This window comes from Camellia sinensis, chromosome 1 (genome assembly GCF_055761805.1).
Source record: "Camellia sinensis isolate YWXY chromosome 1, ASM5576180v1, whole genome shotgun sequence".
Classification (NCBI taxonomy): domain Eukaryota; kingdom Viridiplantae; phylum Streptophyta; class Magnoliopsida; order Ericales; family Theaceae; genus Camellia; species Camellia sinensis.
In genome coordinates this window covers 241,631,841-241,654,716 of record NC_138961.1, presented here as the reverse complement: position 1 = coordinate 241,654,716, position 22,876 = coordinate 241,631,841, and the positions used below count along the sequence as shown (strand labels likewise).

At 43.0% G+C, this 22,876-nt stretch overlaps 1 long non-coding RNA gene across 1 annotated transcript; it reads left to right on the top strand.

The window, feature by feature from the left end:
* The first annotated feature begins 8,823 nt into the window (after positions 1-8,823).
* Positions 8,824-10,440, top strand: LOC145790733 (uncharacterized). Its single transcript, XR_014329832.1, has 3 exons — positions 8,824-9,364; positions 9,466-9,564; positions 10,007-10,440. It is a non-coding gene; the product is annotated as an uncharacterized LOC145790733 (long non-coding RNA).
* Positions 10,441-22,876: the final 12,436 nt, after the last annotated feature.

Genomic DNA, 22,876 nt, shown 5'->3' with positions numbered 1-22,876 from the left:
GTAAGCTCGATTGGTATGTTTGATTTTGATTTCAATTTCGATGTTTTTGTGTTTTTTAGTTTGAGTTTGTGATTTTGATTTTGATTGTGATATTGCTGTTATTCTGTTCTTTCTGCGATTGAATTTGTATTTTGATCATGATATTGAAAGCTTTGAGATATTGTAGACGCGCCCGCGTGAGGCCCTCGTGCTACAGTTCGGACTCAATTTGTGTCACGGTCCTTAATCTGAACCAAAGAGTCCAAATCCGGCAAATCGTTTTGAGAAAACAGATTTTTAGAAAAAGAAGTGCCAAACATGGACTGCTTTGCCAGATACAGAGTCGCCACCTAAATATTTTTTATGGGGGAATTTAGAAAACCTTGACTCGGTGCCAAAGGCCACGTGTCCGTCATCACCAAGGTTGCCTCGGCTCGGGAGCTTGGGTACGATTGGGGAAGGTCAGCTATGAGCACCCCCTCTCGCCCGATCCGAAGATCGGCCTCTACTAACCGTGATGTCCGCTTTTAAAACGTTATGTGTTCTTATTTCGGTTATTAGCCTAGAATTACTATGTTGTGCGCACAACAAACAAGTATAGACCAAATCGCCTAAATTAGAACGAAACATTGCATATCCGTTTGTTCGGAAAACAATTTGAAATTTGCTACTCGTAAGTAGGCTAAAAAAAATGGATTTCAATGAGTTGTTCCAACTCAAACAATCCAACCTTCACCCACAGACATTCAAGCAGTAATATCATGTAAACATATAGCCGCATGGCAAGCATACTGTCATGTTAACATTCACACTCATGCGAGATGCTAAGGCACAAATACTTACATCGTACTCCGTGCCAAAACAAAGAACTCGTTAGCAATCAATGCATGATCCAAGTCCATGTTTAAATGCCTAATGCAACGCATACGGAATGTCACTAGAGTAGGCTCGGCTAGTCTATGAATGACATGTGAAAATGCACAGGTAGCATGTATTCAAGTTAGATTTGAAATATTAATGCTGTTAGCATGATGCGTCGAGCCCGGTGCATGCAATACTGATGAATGATGCATGCATGCAAAGCATAAGGTATGCTAAATTAAACATGACCTATTACTAACCATCAAAACAGGTAAGTAAAAGGGAGAAAGAAGTGGGGGTCGGAAGACATGCACACACTTATCCACACTTATTACAAATTCGCCCTCGCTCGGAGGGACCGAAAGAATAATACAAATTAACTAACTCGCAAGCTATTTAATTATTAAAAATCACCTAATTAATTAACAAATTAACTAAGCTAAGAAAAGCAATAAAAAAGGGGCCTCGGAAAGAGGGTCCAATGCACGCATGCTCGGGTCTTGCTCGGAAGTCCAGTGCCATGCACAAGCCGCCTCTGTTTTCCCTGCTCTGCTTCTCTGAAGACTGCCAAAGTCTCAGGATGTGCTCATTGGATGTTGGGGAATGCCACCGGCTGGAAGGAATCATCATCGGCTGTGATTTGGTGTCGATCGGCCAAAAATGAATCCATCGGCCACAGATGGATTGCCGGTCGGCACTCTGTGCAGTCGATCGGCAAAAAGTTCCTGCAGGACCTGTTTGACAGCAGCAGAGGACAGAGCTTTGCATGGCAATGCAATTCAAGCAATGTATGCACCAACCATATCCCTTATCATGTTTATGACTCAAAGGGACATGGTCCTTGGTTCTCGGACCATCAATCGCGCATTTCAATGCGTGATGGCCCAAGAGACCAAATTATGCATGTTGATTTCAAATGCAATGCAAACCAACAAACAAAGGCCCAACTCCCATCACTAAATCAAGGAACAAGGCATGCACGCTAGATGGAGTGCAACCTAGGCATGTGAACTAGCATGCAACATGGGCATACAATGCATTTATGCAAGTATGCAAGCAAACATGCAAGGTAAGCATGCAAACAAGCAAAGGATGGACTTAAGCTCGTTTGGGCAGCCCTTAAGGAAGCCCAAAAAAGTGGCCATCAACCAAGGAAATGAGGCCAAATGCACATGCAAGCATACATGACAACATGGACCAACATTTAAGCACATAAAGGCAACTTTTAAGCGCACTTTAAAAGAGGCATAGCACGGACAATTAACATGCAAATGAAGCTCTGAAAATCATGCTATAGGAGGTGCCAAACCAACTAAACAAAGCAAGCAAAACATGCCACAATGGCCCAAGTGCTTAAGACAAGCCAAGGAGGCTTAAACCAAGGTCAAGTCCACCAAACCTCACAAGGCTAAGGGGACTTAAAACAAGTCAAATGCAGACTTAAACAAAGCCAAGGGTGCACTTAGATGGCATCTAAGTGGTCTAAAAGTGCAAGCATACTCCGAGGCCTAAACAAGGGGCATAAGGTAACAACCTTTAAACACATTGAAGGAGGATTAAATGCAAGCATATAAGCATGTCATAAGGACTGAGATAACATGTTAAGCGGTTCCAAACCATTGAAATGATACAAACAAGGCATGCTACACACTTACATACTTAAGGCCAACAAGTCCAAAATGCAAAGGGGGCATGTAATGCAAGCTATGGTCGACCAAAACAGCCAAAGACATACGTTAAACATGGCAAAATAAACATGAAAGCTTCACAAAGCTAGGCCTAAAGCATGCTTGAACAATGGTTTACAACCTAAGGCATGTTAAGGCAACAAAATGGCATTACAAGGCATGTATGCTAAGCAAACATGGTGTACCAAAACCAACTTAAAACAATGCTATATCATGGCATAATAAGCACAAAAAACAGCCAAGGCATGGTCAACATGAGCCTAAGCTAGGTGCTCCCTCAATAGGCAAAAAGTGCCCTTTTCAAGGACAACAAGGAGAGGGGGTGGCCCTCTCCTTCTTGGGACCTCAAGGCACCATCCTCACCTCTGAAATCCCTCAAGATTTCAGTGGTGAGGAGGCCCAAACACCAAGGTCTCAGAGCTCACACAAAATAGCACAAAACAAGGGCCAAACAAGGCTTAAGAGGGGTCAAACAACCCCAAAGCTTAAAACACTCTTAACAAACTATTTAGAGGCCTTAAAAACAGAACTTTTACGTATTATATGCAAAGCCAAAAAACAGTTGCAAGATAGGTAAAAGTAGTGTGCAAAAATGGGGGGATAAAAGGGAAAAGTGATTACCCTTGTAGACCTTCTTCAACAATGGAGCTCCAGCAGCTTCTTGAGGTTGAAATCAACTTCGAAACTCTAAAAACAACCCTCAAGGGCCTCAGCTTCAAGGAAAGGTGTGGTAGTGTGTGTTTGTGTACAAAACTAAGGCCTAAACACACAATACAAGAGAATGAGAGATATAGATATAGGATAGATATAAAACCCTAAACCTAGAACCAGTGCTCCTCTAACAATTTTTTCTAACAGTTTCTTGAGGTTGAAATCAACTTCAAAACTCTAAAAACAACCCTCAAGGGCCTCAGCTCCAAGGAAAGGTGTGGTAGTGTGTGTTTGTGTACAAAACTAAGGCTTAAACACAATATAAGAGAATGAGAGATATAGATATAGGATAGATATAAAACCCTAAACCTAGAACCAGAGCTCCTTTAACAATTTTTTCTAACCCTAATGCCAAGAGAGGAAGCCTCTTCTTATAGGCAACTCCCTCTTGTAAGGCTTCCAAAACAAGCCATCCAAGAGGGAAATCCCTCCATACACGTGTATGGAGGGGAACAGAGTGGGTGCCAGCTATCACAGCTGGCACAAAATATCTACTAAAAGTAGATGAACAGTGATCGGCCATCCAAAATTGCCACTTTGACAAAATAAATGGCCGATCGGCAACAAAGAATGCTGACCGGCAATATATATTGCCGATGGCATAAAATCACTGGCCGGTGGCCTCGAGCCATGACCGGTGATGTGTGGGGATGCCTCACAAGGCATTCCCTGCCCCTTCAAGGCAAAACACAAGTGTTTGGTGCAAAACCATACACAAAACAGTCGAGTCGAGAGGTCCTGAGGCAAGGCGCGTAGCCGAGACCTCTAGGAACTCAAGATGAACACGAACATGGATGATCAGCGAGTGTTCGAGTGGTGACGTCCAAGTCTTGAGGACAGTCAAAAATGGGGTGTCTACAGTTGCCCCTCTTTGACAGAACTCGAAAGTCATAACAATGACGGGAGTGAATGTCAAAGCCCAGAGACGACCCATTTTTGACAAGGCCGAAGACTTAAACAAACATGCAAGACAATAAAGATATGCGCCCGAAGGCAGGGGCAAAATGCAAGACAATGCACAAAGCCGAACATAACTTATGATCATGCAAGGAAAGCTGTAACGAAGCATAACATGTGACAGTTTTAAGCTAGCATACACCAAACTACACTACAATGCAGAAAGGATGTAAGAGAATTATGCAATTCTCGATACGTCTCACGCAGAGGATGCAATACCTGTTCGGTTCGTCTGGTTGCACCAGCCTCAAATGAACTGTACATACAATATCGTGCCTAAAAAGAAAGCAAACTTAACAGGTACAATATCGTTCGTAACATGCATAACATGCAAAATGATATGCAATATATAAAACTACATATAGTAATGCAGATGAAAATGCAATGCAATTGAATCATAATCAAATCATGAGTGGTTCAAAACCACACAAATGTCAAATAGATTGATGGAAGTAACAAGTCCATCTACCATAGAAAAGGTGCCGCAACCCTCGAACCAACATACCAACGTGGAATAGGCGCGTACACATGCAGAACTATGAGTGATGTAGACGGACACAAGAACAGGTAATTGGGTAGAATGACATAAGTGGGGAAATGACCCGTTGAAGAAAGACTAATGATCCTAATGCTAGATGCAAAATTACACTACAATGTAATATATATAATGGAAATGGCAAGCAGCCAAACCAAATCTTGCCGAGGAAAGGTATGGATACACACAAACCACGTCTAACATAGAACGGTCATACAGAACTATGAGTGTATAGACGTAAAAAGTATGGGCACATACCAGACCAAGCTCAACATGGAAAGGCGCAAGCCCTTGATGGAGGTGATGCAGTCGATGCATGCAAACTACAAAGTACTATTTACAAATATGCAATGGAATGGATACAGTGGAATAAGGCCTACGGCCAAGCCGTATCTTGCCTAGGAAAGGCATGGACACGAACAAATCACGTCTAACATAGAACGGTCATACAGAACTATGAGTGAATAGACGTAAAAAGTATGGGCACATACCAGACCAAGCTCAACATGGAAAGGCGCAAGCCCTAGATGGAGGTGATGCAGTCGATGCATGCAAACTACAATGCACTATTTACAAATATGCAATGGAATGGATACAGTGGAATAAGGCCTATGGCCAAGCCGTATCTTGCCTAGGAAAGGCATGGACACGAACAAATCACGTCTAACATAGAACGGTCATACAGAACTATGAGTGAATAGACGTAAAAAGTATGAGCGCATACCAGACCAAGCTCAACAAGGAAAGGCGCAGACCCTAGATGGAAATGATGCAATGAATGCATGCAAGCTATAATGCAATATCTACAATATGCAATGGATGGGCGTAAATGTAATATTAGCAGTAAGATGCATGACATGCATTATTTACAATGATGCATGACATATGCACTATTTACAATGATGCATGACATATGCATGTTTTTTTTTGTTTTTTTTGTTTTTGTTTTTGAAATGCAAATGCATGATGATGCATGATTTTGAAGTGCGCGACAACGCGCGGCTTTTGAGATGTACGTGAACTTGAATATGCGACGACGCGAGTCGCTTGAAATACATATATAATGCAACTTATCAAAAGTCATTCGGGCACGACAAACACCGAAGGACTTGCACCTTCAGAGGATTTAGGGTCTCCTAGACCGTCATATGTACAGGACAGTGTGATGCGCAAGATAGCGCGATGGAATGCATGCAAAATGCAAAGGGAATGCGTAAGATAGTGCGATTGAATGCATGCAAAATGCAATAAGATGCGCAAAATAGCGCGATGCGTGAGACAATGCGAGTGCACAAGACAGTGCGATGCGCAAGATAGTGCGATGGAATGCATGCAAAATGCAATAAGATGCGCAAAACAGCACGATGCGTTAGACAACGCGAGTGCACAAGACAGTGCGATGCGCAAGATAGCGCGATGGAATGCATGCAAAATGCAATAAGATGCGCAAAACAGCGCGATGCGTTAGACAACGCGAGTGCACAAGACAGTGCAATTGATTTGAAATGCACAAGACAGTGCGATTGATTTGAAATGCACAAGACAGTGCGATTGATTTGAAATACACAAGACAGTGCGATTGACATGTGATGCACATGGGGCAACTTCTGAGTTTTGTAAAAGCCAAAAGGATACGAAAAGGATACACCTTGCACGAATTCGAGTGCCACACATAGAAGACACGATCCGAGGTCAAAACGGAGGCCAGTTGAGCATCGGAGATGCACGTTTCTTGCACCGTCTTGAGCAATGAAGGCCCTGAACCACACATATAACCTAAAAAAGGATGTAGGAGGCTCCAAAACCACTGTAAGAGACCACCGGATACCCACCGGCCATCAAAATACATCACCGGCCGTCCATCGGCCATCACAAAATTCCATCGGCACAATATTTTGCCGACCGGCCAACAGTGTGGCCGACCGGCAAAATGTTCCTGTATCGGGGCAGTTCAGTCATTTGGCCACGGGTCTTTTAAAATAGGGCTTCTAGCCCTATTTTCTTCACTTCCTCTTGCTGGAAATTTCTCACCCTCTCTCTCTAGATCATTTTCCTCATTTGATTTCCTCGTTTTCTTGCGTTCTAGCCTCCATTTCGTCGTCCGATTCACGAATACCTTCGCATTTCGAACGTTTTGAACCGAACGAAACTTCGTTTCGGTGTCTCATTTTTGATTTCTGCCACTCGGGGCTTGTTTCCCTTGAGTTTTTCTCAATATCTATGCCTTTTCCGCACTTCGGCTTTTCCGGCCTTTTCCGGCCCTCTCGGGGTTGACTTTTTGTTGACTCTTCACGTTCTCGCCCAATTTTTTGTCTTCCGACCATTTTCACATTCTCTTCGAGATGGCGGACGATCTTCCACAGGGCGGGACCCCTCCAGAGCACGAGATGGATCCCGAGGCCGAGCCCTTGCCACTTCACATCCGGCCGTTCGATCCGGAGACTTACTGGCCAGTGGTTCATGTGATGCTCCCCGATGGACTGCGCCAGTTCAGGGGCTTTGAGAGGGGTGTGGCACCCGAGCTATTACTACGTGAGCCTACCTCTCATCTGTCTTCCGCGCTTCCGAGGTAACATTCTTTCCTCTGCTTTACTTTCCGCAATGTAGAATATAAAACTGCCGTAGCCGGTCATATTCTGTAACTGCTTAATTCTGATACACTGATGCACTGTGCACTGTAGTTGATCGCAAACAAACTTACAACCGGTATCTGTTTGAAACTTACATGTGCACACACACTACACTGACCCTGAATCACCCAAACGCACGACGCACACTGTATTTCACTGCATACACACTAGTACCTGATATCTGCTTGAATCTGAAAACATGCACACATGCTGTATATTTGTATGCTTCTGAAAACTGCATTTTGAATATTGCCTCGCAATTGTTGTTTTTGATTACAGGGGGATTCCCATACCATCCGTGGGTATGGGAACGTCGTTGCTCGGGACTGGTACATAGAGCTGCCAGACGCGGTTCGCCATATCGTCGACGAGGCTGGTTTCGGCATCTTCTGCAGGGGGCTCTCTCGGCTTACGACCTGCAGGCCCTTGCTTGCTGCTTTAGTGGAGAGGTGGTGGGATACCACCAACTCCTTCCACTTCTCTGCTGCGGGGGACATGACGATGACTCCCTACGATTTCTCGATACTCACTGGCATCGGGGTAAGGGGTGATCCGATCCCCTTCGATACTGATATGGATGAGTGGGACGCCGCCCAGCTGTACCTGCTCGGCACTCAGCCACCCCTTGCCGGGCAGGGTTTGTCAGGTACTCGTGGTCCGAGAGCCACTTCCGGATTCAGCCAGCCTTGGCGGAGGAGGCGCAGATGACCCCGGAGGAGGTGGATCAATACGCACGGGGTTTCATCATGTTTTTGCTCGGGACGACCCTTTTCGCCGACCGGGCGAACACCGTGCCTCTATGTCTGTTGAGCGCACTGGTGGATGTCAGACGGATCCGCCGTTATGACTGGGGTGGCGCAGGCTTGGCCACATTGTATGGTTACATGAGCTCTTCTTCCCGCCTCAGCGGACAGCTTCTTGGCAGCTACTGGCGAGCTTGAGAGGTACATCTTCTTCCCCTTTTACATTTCTGCTTCACGTTTTCTGTATTTTGTACACTGCACACACCACGGTCCGCCTCTCACTGACTATATACTGCACACGCGGCGCACATATACTCTGCTTTACTTTGACTGTATACTGCACACACTGTATACTCTGTACAATACACTACACAACACACGGCTCTGCCATTTCTGCTTTATTCTGTATTTTGCTTTATCTGATAGTCATACTTATATCTGTTCTGCAGTTGTGGGTGTATGCCTACTTTCCCAGGCTTACCCCAGTACCTGATGTGGAGACCCTACTCGGCGTCCTCTTTTCTCATCGCTTTGATGTGCGATGCGTGCGGAGACCACATGAGTCTTTTATTTTCTTCCGCCGCTACTTCGACACCATCACCGCCGTGGAGGTATGTTCAACTTTAGAATTTGCTTAGGCTTCGCTTAGCGCTGTATGTTTTCAATAACAGTAGATAACAAACTGCATTTCATTTTCAGATCACCTGGCAGCCTTGGGCTCCGTTGCTAGCCGTGACCCGGGATCGATTTGCTGGGGCAGAGGAGACTGCATGCTTTCGGATCTTGTTGGAGGGCCCGGTCTGTCGAGCTTGGTACCTGGGCGAGCGTTTCCTACGCCAGACCCTGGGGTTACCAGAGCAGATAGTCCCGGGTCCACCTCCTGCCCATATGAGAGATACTGAGAGGTTCACCGCCCAAGAGATGGCCGATTACACGATCGGCTGGGACGCGGGGGACTTCAGGGGCGAGGGCGACTTCAGAGAGTAGGTCCAGACCTACATTATGCGGCCTCTGAGTGGTGACCGCCGAGCTGAGAGAGGGGGACCTGCGGCGCCAGTAGCTGGAGCAAGAGCTGGGGCAGGGATGTCGATGGCGGCTCGTGTCCGTGGCAGGGGCGGAGCTCGGAGGGGTCGGGGGGTTAGCTGGCCAGCGCTACCCACGACAATGACATGCTGAGGGCAGGGTGGGGCGACGTACCAGATTCCTTTTGCTTCTCCTCCGGCTGACCATGAGTTGGTCGGGTTCTATGACTTACCTCCGGTATGTACTACTTCATCTTGCATCTTGCATCTTGCATTGTCATTTTATTTCAGTTTATTTTGATATTCCGCAGAATACTGATGCCTTTGATACTTTTGCAGGCGTCTTCCGAGTATACCCAGCAGTCCCTGGAGTTGAATGCCTCCATAATGGGGATGCTACAGCGGACCTTCGACCTCCTGGCCCTCTATAGTATTCCGGTATGTTCTTCTGATCACGGCCTCAAACCATACTCATAAGCTGCTTCACATAATCTGGTGCATAACACAACACTTGATAAGCTGCTCACGTCATTCATACACTGTACTCATATACTGCATTCTGCACTGATAAACTGCTCACGGCATTTACACACTGTACTTATACACTGCATTCTGCACTGATAAACTGCTCACGGCATTTGCACACTGTACTCATACACTGCATTCTGCACTAATAAACTGCTCACAGTATTCACACACTGTACTCATACACTGCATTCTGCACTGATAAACTGCTCACAGTATTCACACACTGTACTCATACACTGCATTCTGCACTGATAAACTGCTCACAGTATTCACACACTGTACTCATACACTGCATTCTGCACTGACATACTGCTCACAGCATACTGATGCGTTTGCCTCTTATACTTTTCAGCCTCCTTTCCAGATTCCCACTGTGGGAGGTGTTCCAGCTGGACCTTCTATTCCTACCGGAGGAGATGGCAGAGCATACCCTCGCACCAAGGCGGGGCGTGCTCACGTTGGAAGTAGCTCACGGGCACCCGTCCCTGATGATGATGATGAGGAGTCGGAGGCAGAGGCGGAGATAGAGTCGTCGGAGGAGAAGACCGGAGACAACTCGGACTCGGACTCAGATGATAGCGCTGATGATGTTCCTGGACCTTCATCCAGGAAGAGGACGAGGACGGACCCCCAGGCCTGAGGTCCTTTGTCATTGATCCAGATTTTTGCTGGTTTTTCTTTTTTCTTTTTCTTTTGTACTTTTTGTTGATAGTTAGAGTACCTTGTACTGCCGCATGCAGATTTTTATTTCCAAAACTATGTACTTGAAAAAGATGATGAAATGAAACAAACCTTTTGTCTGAAAAAAAAGTGTTGTATTTGTACATTTCATGTGTTGCATTGCATTGCATCATGTTGCACCTCAATGTAAATGAAATTGATCCGTTGTCTGAAAATTGAACACTTGCATTGTAATAATCAGATAACGAACCAGTCAACAGCAAAACAACCCATACCAACCACTGCACATTCTGAACATTCGGCTCATACTCTACTGGGGATTAATCTGCATACAACCCATAACACAGCGCTTGGCTCATTTTGCACACAGCGGATCCTGAACAAATAGCCCACATCTGACAAGACGGACCATGAAGGTTGAATCCATTGAAGTTGAAGCACACTCAGATGCGATCTGAAAACCCAGAAGCTTCGAAGAGGCCTGTGTTTTCCTGTTCACACTTATCGGGGGTGGACCTTGCAGTTTGTATGAAAGAACCAAATCATATTTTTGCACAAATGTGGAGAATGACACAACATTCTGAGCACAAAACGATTAATCTTTGGAAATGAGAAAAGGGTTCCCAACTGGGTATTGAGCCTACAACTGAACACAGCATACTATGACTCAACAAAAGGTACACGACCTAAACACATCGAGTAACACTCGGAAAAAACTCAAAACAAAGGTTGAGGTAAACAAAACAAAAGACACGACATACAGACGCGTTGACGAAGACGAGGGACCTCAGATCACGAGGAGCCAGTTTCTCTGGGTATTGTTTCCTATCCTTTTCTCATTTGTGATTCTCACGTCACTCTGGCACTCAAGCTCGGTTTTTCTCTCAAAACCCTCTGGCTCGCTTTTTCTCTTAACTTACACCTCTCTATTCTTTATTCTCTCATTTTTATCCCTCCCCGGGGTGTTTAATGGATGAATAGAAAGTTGTGGGTTCACGCCCGACATGGTTAGCTCACGGTTGTTTCTTCTTGTGGCGTTTGGTCGATGCCCCAGGTAAGGGAACGGAGTACCTTGATCCCTTCGGATTCGTGCTTCGCACTTGGTTCGATACCTCGTTGCTCGAAGGTTGAGAGAGCTTTCAGCCCTTTAATGACAGCTTCAGTTGTGCCCTTTCTGGCGGGTAGAGTGTCCTTATGGCAAGGAATGTTAACCACGGGGTAAAGACAGAACACTTGACTCAACTGTGCCCCTAGTTCATCATTTTGACCATATTTTGTTTCGGTTTTCTACTAAAACAATTTTGACCAGATGAGAGTTAGGTTAACATGCTTGTGTGATTTTTGGTTTGAAAATCATGCAAGTCAGGCTATGAGCATTGAAAATTTTCCTTTTTGGGTCCAAGAAAATGGTCTAGTTTTGGAAAATGAAATAATTTTCGAGAAAATGGTCAACCTCAGTAAAAATTCTCAAAAACTATTTTTTTTGGCAAACGGTCGCCGCCCAACGAGCGCGAAACTCATTCTCGAGATGCACAGCCTCAGATCAGAGGCAATGGAAAATTGCCCCTTGTTTGAAGGACGCTGCACGGCAACGGAAAGTTGCCCCTGGTTTGAACGGCGACTCATGGCAACGGAAAGTTGCCCCTTGTCTGGATGATGCCGCAGCATATTGTAAACAGTCCTTACCAGTGATGATCACAACCGAACTTTCTCGGATACAGAGAAGACGAAGATGGTCAAAAACCAATATATGGACACAGTCACTTTGAAGGTGTTGAGGGCTGGACTTCAGGACGAAGTTGCGTACGTATCCAGTTGTCACAACCGAACTATCGGATTCAAAGAAGGCAAGGATGATCAAAACCATTATATGGACAAAATCGCTTTGAAAGCGTTGGGGGCTGGACTTCAGGATGAAGTTGCCTACGTATCCCAAACACGGGAATCAAGCCTTATGTAGTTCCGATTAAGGTACACTTGGATATTTTAACTCTCATTTTACGCTCTAATTTTTGCCAAGGCCGCCCTTTGCGGGTTTTCGACCTTGCGAGCCTTTTTTTCTTTTCTTTTTTTATTTCTTTTGTATTTTCTTTTTTTTCTTTTTCATCTTTTCTTTTTATTTTCTTCATTTTTTGTCTTCTTTTTTTTGCATTCTCTTTTTTTGTATTTTTCTCTTGCTCTAACTTTTGCCTGGGTCGCCCTTCCGGGTTTTCGGCCCAGCGAGCCTTTCAAAGGGTAAAAGTGTAACAAGTCCATTGCCCAATGGTTTTGAGATCCCGAAATCATCTGAATCCAGGAGAATGGCTGTTGCGTTGATTTGCAGAAGGATCCATCACGGTTGCTTCACACGCTTCTTCCGGTGAGATCTGATCTTCTTGATCTGATTTTGGTGCCTCTTGTTCGAGGGCTGCTTCTAATCTGGCCACACAGACTTTACATGGCGGTTGACCGTTGAACGTTCTGAACAGGTTCAAGGTTCGAAAACGAACGGGTTGAATCTTGAGGCTGAGAGCGATCCTAGGCTGCACAATCTCAAGAGCGATTCCACACACGTCTTCACAGGGCCGCGCAAAACATTTGTTTTTGAAAGTTTTTAAGAAAGCAACAAATCGCTCGCGCCGAAGATAGTGTGGAACCAATCTGGATCAAGCCAGGGTCCTTCTCAGTACTCACGCTAACAAGCATGGTTTCATTCATTAAAGGCTTAGCATGCCTCTCCTTCTCTTAATTTGATCAAAGTTTGCAAAACCCGAGGAATTCCTTCCTCTTTGTTTTCACCACAGTTGTTCAAAAAGTTTTGAAAAACTTAGGTCAATGCAATGATTTTCAGGGCGCAAGAGAACAGGTGGAATGTACTGTTGTTCCATTCAAGTCCCCCGGCACAACTAGCTCAAAATTAGCAATAAGCATGGAAACACGGTAGCCGCAGCTGCTCTATTCAAATTCCCTGATTGTAACTGGCTCCACAATAGAGATAGACTCAAAACAAAAGGGTATTTACAAAACCAAAACGGTGTTCAAGGCAACAATCCTAGAATCACCTGACACCCTATACAACGGGACTGACTTGGTACCATAAGACAAACCCAAAAACAAAAAGACTGACTCAAAGCAAAGAGACAGACTCAAAAACAAAACAGAGAACTGACTCAAAACCCAAGCCAGAAGCTACAAAACTGCATTTACAAATGCTCAAAAAGTGCGTGCCAGACGCCACATCTGAAATACACCGAGCGTCGCCCGCAGGTGGTCCAACCCCTGATCACATACTCGCAGTATCCTCAAAGTCCAACAGCTCGGTGGTAACAGACTTCGCTAAGGTAGGTGGAAGAATGACCTCATTATCGATCAGATCTTGCACTTCATGACGAAGGCGGAAACAGTTGTCGGTGGCGTGACCGGTCTGCTGGTGGTACGCGCAGTACAAAGCAGCATCATGTGTGAGAGGGAGATTCTTCGGGAGAGGCCGAGGTTCAAGGGGTTTGAGGTACCCCCTTTCGGCAAGAATCTGAAGTGCCTTAGACAGAGGCATGTAGAGAGCATGAAAGATCATGCGCCCTCGGGGCAGGTACTTTGAAGTCTGAGTATTCTTACTAGACGCACTAGCAAAAGGGTCGGCAGGCACTGCCTTGGTTTTCTGATCTTTCCCAGGTGTAGGGGTGGGAATAGGAGGAACTGTTCTGGCATGACGGGGCCTATCCCGATTTTCTGACTGACTTGAACTACCCTCAGGTGGAGTGGGGAAAGCATCCTCCACAGTTTTTGCCACAACTGCGGATATCTGTTGCTTGTTCATCCCCCCGGCTTTCAAAGCCTCGACTGCCCGCAGCAGTTGTTCAATGGGATCGGCATCTGCCTTCATTTTGTTCTTGCCTCTGGCCTCGGCCTGATCGAGGGTTTGGGTTACTACATCAGAGCGAAGCCCGGTTGTTGCTGATACGTCGTTGCTGTAGCTGGGGGTAACCTCTGGTTGGCTGAGCTCTATCACAATCCGCCCCGGTAGCGGGGGCTCCTGTGGTATGAAATTCCCGGCATACGGTGCCGCTGGCGGCGAAGCCGACATTCCATAGGCTAGATCGGCCACGGATCTCTGGAGGTCACCAATCATTCCCATCAGCTCGAATGTAGTGGGCTCGCGAGCTTGATACAACTGGGGGGTCCAGACTGGGTGCGCGACAGGCGACCTGGGTGGATGTGATTCATCGACATTGGTCCCGCTTTGCAGAGTGATTCCTTGATCTAATACGGCCGTCATAACCACAATCTCCTCTGAATTTTGCGTCATGATAAGTCCGCTGTACTGAACGGTGACTGACGGATCAGATATCTGTCTTGCCTCTGCAAAGGGGAACACTAGCTATTCTGTATCAACTCTCTGAACCTCTGAACTGAAAGGAAAAACAAACAGCATTTCAGCCCAAACAGATCAAACACGGGTGTAGCCGAACAACTGCACTCTATTACTGATCACTGTTTCCCAGAATCATTGTTCCCAAAACTGAACTTGATACCCGTAGATAACTGATTTCTCAACAACACTGATACTGGTGCCTTCAGGTCTGATACTCAAACTTGCGAACTGATATGTGTGTTCCCCTGCATAGATACACTCTAAAACACATAGCAAGTAAAGAGAGCCAAAACACCCCTATAGAGGGGTAGGGTTTTCCTGTCCTATTTTGTCAAGAGCTAGGGTTTCACTATGCATGTAGCAGTTTTCAAACAACCTAACATCGGGTAAGCAACCTGTCCTAATTTGGAATGGTCACTATGGATTTCGATATGCACTAGGTTGAATGGTCGAAAAGGGTGCCCCGGTAAAACCAGGGTTTGTGTTCTCATACTGTCAGAGCCCACAACCAGTCAGCCTTATGGCATGCTTTGACAAAGTCAAGCCTCGGGCAAACCATTTAGGAATGGCAGATGGCAAACACGGTGTCTTAGGCGTACCAATGCACATGCAATGCAAAGAGACACATAAATGAAATCGAAACAGGATATCAAGAGTTTGAGTCAAGCTCTCTAAAATCCCCAACAGAGTCGCCAGAAACTGTAGACGCGCCCGCGTGAGGCCCTCGTGCTATAGTTCAGACTCAATTTGTGTCACGGTCCTTAATCTGAACCAAAGAGTCCAAATCCGGCAAACCGTTTTGAGAAAACAGATTTTTAGAAAAAGAAGTGCCAAACATGGACTGCTTTACCAGATACAGAGTCGCTACCTAAATATTTTTTATGGGGAAATTTAGGAAACCCTGACTCGGTGCCAAAGGCCACGTGTCCGTCATCACCAAGGTTGCCTCGGCTCGGGAGCTTGGGTACGATTGGGGAAGGTCAGCTATGAGCACCCCCTCTCGCCTGATCCGAAGATCGGCCTCTACTAACCGTGATGTCCGCTTTTGAAAACGTTATGTGTTCTTATTCCGATTATTAGCCTAGAATTACTATGTTGTGCGCACAGCAAACAAGTATGGACCAAATCACCTAAATTGGAATGAAACATTGCATATCCGTTTGTTCGGAAAACAATTTGAAATTTGCTACTCGTAAGTAGGCTAAAAAAATGGATTTCAATGAGTTGTTCCAACTCAAACAATCCAACCTTCACCCACAGGCATTCAAGCAGTAATATTATGTAAACATATAGCCGCATGGCAAGCATACTGTCATGTTAACATTCACACTCATGCGAGATGCTAAAGCATAAATACTTACATCGTACTCTGTGCCAAAACAAAGAACTCGTTAGCAATCAATGCATGATCCAAGTCCATGTTTAAATGCCTAATGCAACGCATACGGAATGTCACTAGAGTAGGCTCGGCTAGTCTATGAATGACATGTGAAATGCACAGGTAGCATGTATTCAAGTTAGATTTGAAATATTAATGTTGTTAGCATGATGCGTCGAGCCCGGTGCATGCAATACTGATGAATGATGCACGCATGCATAGCATAAGGTATGCTAAATGACCTATTACTAACCATCAAAACAGGTAAGTAAAAGGGAGAAAGAAGTGGGGGTTGGAAGACATGCACACACTCACCCACACTTATTACAAATTCGCCCTCGCTCGGAGGGACCGAAAGAATAATACAAATTAACTAACTCGCAAGTATTTAATTATTACAAATCACCTAATTAATTAACAAATTAACTAAGTTAAGAAAAGCAATAAAAAAGGGGCCTCGGGAAGAGGGTCCAATGCACGCATGCTCGGGTCTTGCTCGGAAGTCCAGTGCCATGCACAAGCCGCCTCTGTTTTCCCTGCTCTGCTTCTCTGAAGACTGCCAAAGTCTCAGGATGTGCTCACTGGATGTTGGGGAATGCCACCGGCTGGAAGGAATCATCATCGGCTGTGATTTGGTGTCGATCGGCCAAAAATGAATCCACTGGCCACAGATGGATTGCCGGTCGGCACTCTGTGCAGTCGATCGACAAAAAGTTCCTGCAGGACCTGTTTGACAGCAGCAAAGGACAGAGCTTTGCATGGCAATGCAATTCAAGTAATATATGCATCAACCATATCCCTTATCATGTTTATGACTCAAAGGGACATGGTCCTTGGTTCTCGGACCATCAATCGCGCATTTCAATGCGTGATGGCCCAAGAGACCAAATTATGCATGTTGATTTCAAATGCAATGCAAACCAACAAACAAAGGCCCAACTCCCATCACTAAATCAAGGAACAAGGCATGTATGCTAGATGGAGTGCAACCTAGGCATGTAAACTAGCATGCAACATGGGCATACAATGCATTTATGCAAGTATGCAAGCAAACATGCAAGGTAAGCATGCAAACAAGCAAAGGATGGACTTAAGCCCGTTTGGGCAGCCCTTAAGGAAGCCCAAAAAAGTGGCCATCAACCAAGGAAATGAGGCCAAATGCACATGCAAGCATACATGACAACATGGACCAACATTTAAGCACATAAAGGCAACTTTTAAGCGCACTTTAAAAGAGGCATAGCACAGACAATTAACATGCAAATGAAGCTCTGAAAATCATGCTATAGGAGGTGCCAAACCAACTAAACAAAGCAAGCAAAACATGCCACAATGGCCCAAGTGCTTAAGACAAGCCAAGGAGGCTTAAACCAAGGTCAAGTCCACCAAACCTCACAAGGCTAAAGGGACTTAAAACAAGTCAAATGAAGACTTAAACAAAGCCAAGGGTGCACTTAGATGGCATCTAAGTGGTCTAAAAGTGCAAGCATACTCCGAGGCCTAAACAAGGGGCATAAGGTAACAACCTTTAAACACATTGAAGGAGGATTAAATGCAAGCATATAAGCATGTCATAAGGACTGAGATAACATGTTAAGCGGTTCCAAACCATTGAAATGATACAAACAAGGCATGCTACACACTTATATACTTAAGGCCAATAAGCCCAAAATGCAAAGAGGGCATGCAATGCAAGCTATGGTCGACCAAAACAGCCAAGGACAGACCTTAAACATGGCAAAATAAACATGAAAGCTTCACAAAGCTAGGACTAAAGCATGCTTGAACAATGGTTTACAACCTAAGGTATGTTAAGGCAACAAAATGGCATTACAAGGCATGTATGCTAAGCAAGCATGGTGTACCAAAACCAACTTAAAACAATGCTATATCATGGCATAATAAGCATAAAAAACAGCCAAGGCATGGTCAACATGAGCCTAAGCTAGGTGCTCCCTCAAGAGGCAAAAAGTGCCATTTTCAAGGACAACAAGGAGAGGAGGTGGCCCTCTCCTTCTTGGGACCTCAAGGCACCATCCTCACCTCTGAAATCCCTCAAGATTTCAGTGGTGAGGAGGCCCAAACACCAAGGTCTCAGAGCTCACACAAAATAGCACAAAACAAGGGCTAAACAAGGCTTAAGAGGGGTCAAACAACCCCAAAGCTTAAAACACTCTTAACAAACTATTTAGAGGCCTTAAAAACAGAACTTTTACATATTATATACAAAGCCAAAAAATAGTTGCAAGATAGGTAAAAGTAGTGTGCAAAAATGGGGGGATAAAAGGGAAAAGTGATTACCCTTGTAGACCTTCTTCAACAATGGAGCTCCAGCAGCTTCTTGAGGTTGAAATCAACTTCAAAACTCTAAAAACAACCCTTAAGGGCCTCAGCTCCAAGGAAAGGTGTGGTAGTGTGTGTTTGTGTACAAAACTAAGGCTTAAACTCACACAATACAAGAGAATGAGAGATATAGATATAGGATATATATAAAACCCTAAACCTAGAACCAGAGCTCCTCTAACAATTTTTTCTAACCCTAATGCCAAGAGAGGAAGCCTCTTCTTATAGGCAACTCCCTCTTGTAAGGCTTCCAAAACAAGCCATCCAAGAGGGAAATCCCTCCATACGCGTATATGGAGGGGAACAGAGTGGGTGCCAGCTATCACAGCTGGCACAAAATATCTACTAAAAGTAGATGAACAGTGATCGGCCATCCAAAATTGCCACTTTGACAAAATAAATGGCCGATCGGCAACAAAGAATGCCGATCGGCGATATATATTACCGATGGCATAAAATCCCTGGCCGGTGGCCTCGAGCCATGGCCGGTGATGTGTGGGGATGCCTCACAAGGCATTCCCTGCCCCTTCAAGGAAAAACACAAGTGTTTGGTGCAAAACCAGACATAAAACAGTTGAGTCGAGAGGTCCTGAGGCAAGGCGCGTAGCCGAGACCTCTAGGAACTCAAGACGAACACGAACATGGATGATCACCGAGTGTTCGAGCGGTGACGTCCAAGTCTTGAGGACGGTCAAAAATGGGGTGTCTATAGATATGTATATGTAATGAATATTAGATTTATTTATTTTTTTTTTTGTGGTTACGAAATTGTTTTGGTTGAACATAGGTGCTGGTTTGTGATTTTCCACAGTGATAATTTTATCACTGAGTAGTTTGGGGGTGTTGTTGAATTAAATTTTTTCAACAGTGATAAATTTATCAGTGAGTATGAGAATAAGAGATGAAAAAGCTGCATCATGTAATGGTAAGATTCAAATCGAGTTACCATGCCTAATAAGTGTATGCCTTATTCACTGTTCATGCTCTTGGTCTTTGGTAATGTTAACTGTTAAATTTATCATTGTTGATTTTTGGATGTGTTTGACTTGGTTGATAATTTTATCACTGTATTAGATTTTATTTTAGATTGTTTGAGTTGTTTGCTGAAATATAATTGTTGTTTGTTGCAGGATTTATAGTGATGGAGAATTATTTGTTTCTTATGAGCAAGTTTAGAGGTGTGACATTGGTTATCAAGTATAATGATGGATTTAATTTCAAGGATTTAGTATATAACTTGTGTGCAAAGTGGAGTGAGTTAGTTGGTAGTTCTTTGAATATATCGTATTCAATGCATGGACATTCTTGTTGTGGTCTACAAAGTGAAGGGGATTTGGAGGTTATGGTTGGACTCGCACTTTCTTGTGATATTCATCGTATTGATGTTTTTGTTAAGTGTTGTTCTTTGGGTGAAGGTTATATGATTTGTGATAGTGAAGCTAGTAGTAGTAGTAGTGTTGTTTGTGAAATTAATTTTTTCCTTCATTTTATTCAAATCAACGGAAAACTTTAGTCTTCGATGGGTGGGTTAATTGTATGAAAGGAGTGGGTCAAAGGTTTGCTCAAGGAGTTGTTGAATTTCGATATGTGTTGTCAAAGTATTCTATTCATTCCGATTTTAATTTTGATTTTGTTAATAATGACAAGGATCATGTCACTGTTCATTGTAAGATAAGGGCTGATTTGGGATGTTTATGGAGCGTGCATGCAAGAGTGGAAAATTATAGTAAAGCTTTTGTTATTAAAGAATGATGTTCATACGTGTGGATCTTCTTTTCATATAGTTAAACATGCTAGGATGACTTCGAGTATGATTGGTGGGCTAATTTTAAGTGAGGTTCGTAATAAGGCTTTGACATCGGTTAGTAAGGTGGTTTGTGATTTCAAGAACTATTATGGAACAGAAGTTTCTTATCGACGAGCTTGGATGGGTCTTGAAAAAGCAAACGGTGTTGTTTTTGGTGACTATTCACCTTCATTTGACGATCTTTGTTGGTATGTTAATGCCGCTAATGATTGTAATTTGGGGAGTGTTTTTGATATGTAATTTGATGTTGATAGTAAATGAAGACATTTCAAATGCTTGTTTTTCGCTTTTGAGGCATGTATTCATGGTTTCAAGTATTGTTGGCCTGTGCTGATGCTTGATGGAACTCTCTTGAAAGGAAGACACAAAGGTTGTTTATTGGCTGCTACGGCAAAAGACGGTAACCAAGGTATATTCTGTGTCTATTTGTTATTATTATTAAAATAGTGATAATTTTATCATTTTTGTTACTGGAGAGTGTTGATTATTGAGTATGGTCAATCAATTAGTGATAAATTTATGCTGCATACTTTTGTTAAATTTTTATATTTATACAGTGATAAATTTATTGTGCATTGATTCTATATGTTGTATGTTGCTATTGAATTGTTGTAGTGATACAGTGATAAAGTTATCTATGGTTGGTGCTATATGTTATATACTTTGCGTTTTACTTTTGTTTTGTAATCTTTTTTATTTGTTACGAATAATGTGTATATATTTTGTTTATAGGTTTATATCCGTTATATTTTGCCATTGTTGATAGTGAAAGTTATGACAATTGGCATTGGTTTTTGTCAAAGTAATTTGTTATTTTGACTCCAGGATGGGATATTGCGTTTGTTACTAATCGGCATGGAGGTTTGCTGAAAGCTTTAGTTGAGGTCTTTCTATTTTCTTCTCATTCTTTTTGTCTAATGCATTTGAAGACAAACTTGAAGACTTATTTGTCAGTGAAGAGTCGCGAATCTAAATAGTATTTGCTTACTCTTTCTAGTAGATGTGCATATGCTCCTACTATTGAGTTTGTTTAATGAGCTATTTGAAGAATTTAAGGGTCGTTGTGGTCGTAATATGCAGAAGTTTCTTAAGGATTTGCCTAATGAGTGTTAGTGTAACACTTATTTTCAAGGCAAGAGGTATGGTGAAATGTGCACAAATACTGCGGAATCTTTTAATTCATAGATTAGGGATGAGCGCCATTTGTTTTCAACTAGCCTTGTTGATGCTATCTAGGTGAAACTAATGGAGCAATTTTGAAAAATGAGAAAAGTTGGGAATAAGTGGAATCGTATTGTTTGTCCTTTTGCAGAGAAAAAGTTGGAAGAAGCTTTTAATGATACAAAGGCATGGATAGTTAAAAAATGTAACGATGACATTTATGAAATCCAATTGGATCATTCAGTTATGGTTGATATTGGGAAACATTCTTGTTCTTGTCAATTGTGGGAAATTGATTCTTTTCCTTGCAAACATGGTTTTTGTGCTATAAAGAGGAGTGTGAATGATCTGAATTATTTTCTTGATGATTACTACCGTGTTCATAGTTATTGTGATTCTTATTCGCATTCTATCTATTCAGTTCCTAGTATGTGGAAGCCAAATGTAGTTATTGATGATGACGTTGTTTTACCTCCTCTTTGTAAGAGACTACCTGGATGTCTAAGAATATAGAGAATACCTTCGAAGGGCGAGATCAAAAGGATTAAGAGCAGCAGGTGTGGAAAGATAAGAGCTCATAATTAGAAGATATGTAAAGAAGCTTTGCTTTAGTTGTATTGATTTTAATTGAATTACTTTTGTTGAGAGTTGAGAGGTGTTACTTGCATTGAATGTTTGAGTATTTTTTAAAAGATACATCATTTCGGTAGTTGCATTGGATGATTGTGGAATTTTTTGAACGGAAATTATATTTTTTGTTGATATTTTTACAAGATTAAGTTTCATAGATTTATATTCTTTGATTTTGGTTAAATGTAGTTGCTGCTTGTGGCATTTTATACAGTGGTAAATTTATCCTTGGTTGGTTTGAATGAGTTGGTGGATTATGTTTTTTTAAGAGCGATAAATTTACTATTGTTTGAAGGAAGTAATTAAGCATTAATGGGTTTGTTGAATTTTGTTATTTTCAAGAATGATAAATTTATAACTGACTGTATAGGAAGAGTTGATGGTTTATTACATTTATGTCAGTGGTTGATAAATTTATCACTGTCATATCCAACCAAATGTTCTTTTTACAGTGATAAATTTATCAGTGGCTTAAACTCAAGAAAAATCAATTGTAGGTAGTTTGGGACTAAGTTTCCCAATCTGTGCGACATTACTGCCACTATGCAATTAACTATCAGTGGGATCCTTGGAGCAAAATATTTCAAGTTTGCAATTTATTTCTAGTTTAAATTGTTCAAAATTTCAGTCTAAGAAATGCTTCAGCGTTCTCATGTTCAGATGCAACAGTTTATTATTAGATCTTGAATAAGATCATATTTCTTCATAAATAACTGGTTCTTTGAGTTAAATGTTAAAATGTATGTACAGTTTGTTTTTTTTTTGGGGGGGGTTACTGTTAGAACTTTATCTCCACTCCATATACCTAGAATGGCATGTTATTACATTCATTCCAAACTTGAAAATATCTACAAACTATAACAGTATTTTA